Raw genomic sequence first — 4,275 nt, forward strand, 5'->3', positions numbered from 1 at the left:
GGTACTTCGGAAAATACCTGAATCATTCCAGAACGTTTTCGATATCCGAACATAGCCTTCCAATATATCAATCTTTCTGTCTCGACCATTTTGAGACTCCTCGTCACGTCCGTGATCTCATCCGGGACTCCAAACAACATTCGGTCATCAAAACACATAACTCATAATACATATCGTCATCGAACGTTAAGCGTGCGGACCCTACGAGTTGGAGAACCATGTAGACATGACCGAACACATCTCCGATCAATAACCAATAGCGGAACCTGGATGCTCATATTGGCTCCTACATATTCTACGAAGATCTTTATCGATCAAACCGCATAACAACATACGTTGTTCCCTTTGTCATCGGTATGTTACTTGCCCGAGATTCGATCATCGGTATTGTCATACCTAGTTCAATCTCGTTACCGGCAAGTCTCTTTACTTGTTGCGTAATACTTCATCCCACAACTAACTCATTAGTCACATTGCTTGCAAGGCTTTTGATGAGCATTACCGAGAGGGCCCAGAGATACCTCTCCGATACACGGAGTGACAAATCCTAATCTCGATCTATGCCAACTCAACAAACACCTTCGGAGACACCTATAGAGCATCTTTATAATCACCCTGTTATGTTGTGACATTTTATAGCACACAAGGTGTTCCTCCGGTATTCGGGAGTTGCATAATCTCATAGTCAGAGGAACATGTATAAGTCATGAAGAAAGCAATATCAATAAACTTATCGATCATTATGCTAAGCTAACAGATGGGTCATGTCCACCACATCATTCTCTAATGATGTGATCCCGTTCATCAAATGACAACACATGTCTATGGATAGGAAACATAACCATCTTTGTTTAATGATCTAGTCTAGTAGAGGCAAACTAGGGACCATATGTTTTGTCTATGTATTCACACATGTACTAAGTTTCCGGTTAATACAATTCTAGCATGAATAATAAACATTTATCATGATATAAGGAAATATAAATAACAACTTTATTATTGCCTCTAGGGCATATTTCCTTTAGTCTCCCACTTGCACTAGAGTCAATAATCTAGATTACACAATAATGATTCTAACACCCATGGAGTCTTGGTGCTGATCATGTTTTGCTCGTGGAAGAGTCTTAGTCAACGGGTCTGCAACATTCAGATCTGTATGTACTTTGCAAATCTCTATGTCTTCCTCCTTGACTAGATCGCGGATGGAATTGAAGCGTCTCTTGATGTGTTTGGTTCTCTTGTGAAATCTGGATTCCTTCGCCAAGGCAATTGCTCCAGTATTGTCGCAAAAGATTTTCATTGGACCCGATGCACTAGGTATTACACCTAGATCAGATATGAACTCCTTCATCCAGACTCCTTCATTTGCCGCTTCCGAAGCAGCTATGTACTCTGCTTCACATGTAGATCCTGCCACGGCGCGCTGCTTGGAACTGCATCAACTGACAGCTCCACCATTCAATAGAAATACATATCCGGATTGCGACTTAGAGTCATCCGGATCAGTGTAAAATCTTGCATCAGTGTAACCATTTACAACATGCTCTTTGTCACCTCCATAAATGAGAAACATATCCTTAGTCCTTTTCAGGTATTTCAGGATGTTCTTGACCGCTGTCCAATGATCCACTTCTGGATTACTTTGGTACCTCCCTACTATACTTATAGCAAGGCACACATCAGGTCTGGTACACAGCATTGCATACATGATAGAGCCTATGGCTGAAGCATAGGGAACTGGTTTCATCTTCTCTCTATCTTCTACAGTGGTCGGGCATTAAGTCTGACTCAATTTCACACCTTGTAACACAGGCAAGAACCCTTTCTTTGACTGATCCATTTTGAACTTCTTCAAAATCTTGTCAAGGTATGTGCTTTGTGAAAGTCCAATTAAGCGTCTTGATCTATCTCTATAGATCTTGATGCCCAATATGTAAGCAGCTTCACCGATGTCTTTCATTGAAAAATTCTTATTCAAGTATCCTTTTATGCTATCCAGAAATTCAGTATCATTTCCAATCAACAATATGTCGTCCACATATAATATTAGAAATGCTACAGAGCTCCCACTCAATTTCTTGTAAATACAGGCTTCTCCAAAAGTTTGTGTAAAACCATATGCTTTGATCACACTATCAAAGCGTATATTCCAACTCCGAGAGGCTTGCACCAGTCCATAAATGGATCGCTGGAGCTTGCACACTTTGTTAGCACCCTTTGGATCGACAAAACCTTCTGGTTGCATCATATACAAATCTTCTTTAAGAAATCCATTAAGGAATGAAGTTTTGACATCCATTTTCCAAATTTCATAATCATAAAATACGACAATTGCTAACATGATTCAGACAGACTTAAGCATCACTACGGGTGAGAAGGTCTCATCATAGTCAACTCCTTGAACTTATCGAAAACCTTTCGCAACAAGTCGAGCTTTGTGGATAGTAACATTACGTTAGCGTCAGTCTTCTTCTTGAAGATCCATTTATTTTCTATGGCTTGCCAATCATCGTGCAAGTCCACCAAAGTCCACACTTTGTTCTCATACATGGATCCCATCTTAGATTTCATGTCCTCAAGCCATTTCACGGAATCTGGGCTCATCATCGCTTCCTCATAGTTCGTAGGTTCATCATGGTCTAGTAACATGACATCCAGAATAGGATTACCGTACCACTCTGGTGCGGATCGTACTCTGGATGACCCACGAGGTTCGATAGTAACTTGATCCGAAGTTTCATGATCATCATCATTAGCTTCCTCACTAATTGGTGTAGGAATCACTGGAACTGATTTCTGTGATGAACTACTTTCCAATTCAGTAGAAGGTACAATTACCTTATCAAGTTCTACTTTTTTCCCACTCACTTCTTTCGAGAGAAACTCCTTCTCTAGAAAGGATCCATTTTTAGCAACAAATATCTTGCCTTCGGATCTATGATAGAAGATGTACCCAACAGTTTCCTTTGGGTATCCTATGAAGACGCACTTCTTCGATTTGGGTTCGAGCTTATCAGGTTGAAGCTTTTTCACATAAGCATCGCAGCCCCAAACTGTAAGAAACGACAAACCACAGTTCATATGGCGTCATCCCGACGGATTTCGATGGTGCCCTATTTAATGTGAATGTAGCCGTATCTAAAGCATAACCCCAAAACGACATCGGTAAATTAGTAAGAGACATCATATATCGCACCATATCCAGTAAAGTACGGTTACGACATTCAGACACACCATTACACTGTGGTGTTCCAGGTGGCGTTAGCTGTGAAACTATTCCACATTGTTTCAAATGAAGACCAAACTTGTAACTCAAATATTCTCCTCCACGATCAGATCGTAGAAACTTTATTTTCTTATTATGATGATTTTCCACTTCACTCTGAAATTCTTTGAACTTTTCAAACGTTTCAGACTTATGTTTCATTAAGTAGATATACCCATATCTGCTCAAATCATCTGTGAAGGTCAGAAAATAACGATACCCGCCATGAGCCTTAATACTCAATGGACCGCATACATCAGTATGTATTATTTCCAATAAGTAATTAGCTCGTTCCATTGTTCCAGAGAATGGAGTTTTAGTCATCTTGCCCATGAGGCATGGTTCGCAAGCACCAAGTTATTCATAATCAAGTGATTCTAAAAGTCCATCAACATGGAGTTTCTTCATGCGCTTTACACCAATATGACCTAAACGGCAGTGCCACAAATAAGTTGCACTATGATTATGAACTTTCATCATTTGGCTTGAATATTATGAACATGTGTATCACCACGATCGAGATTCAACAAAAATAGACCACTTAGCAAGGGTGCATGACCATAAAAGATATTACTCATATAAATAGAATAACAATTATTCTCCGATTTAAATGAATAACCGTCTCACATCAAACAAGATCCAGATATAATGTTCATGCTTAACGCTGACACCAAATAACAATTATTCAGGTCTAAAACTAATACCGAAGGTAGATGTAGAGGTAGCATGCCGACGGCGATCACATCGACCTTGAACCATTTCCGACGCGCATGATCACCTTGTCCTTAGCCAATCTTTGCTTGATCCGTAGCCCCTGTTTTGAGTTGCAAATATGAGCAACAAAACCAGCATCAAATGCCCAGGCGCTACTGCGAGCATTAGTAAGGTACACATAAATAACATGTATATCAAATATACCTTTCAGTTTGCCATCCTTCTTATCTGCCAAATACCTGGGGCAGTTCCACTTCCAGTGACCAGTCCCTTTGCAGTAGAAGCACTCAGTTTCA

This window comes from Triticum dicoccoides, chromosome 1B, assembly GCF_002162155.2.
Source record: "Triticum dicoccoides isolate Atlit2015 ecotype Zavitan chromosome 1B, WEW_v2.0, whole genome shotgun sequence".
Classification (NCBI taxonomy): domain Eukaryota; kingdom Viridiplantae; phylum Streptophyta; class Magnoliopsida; order Poales; family Poaceae; genus Triticum; species Triticum dicoccoides.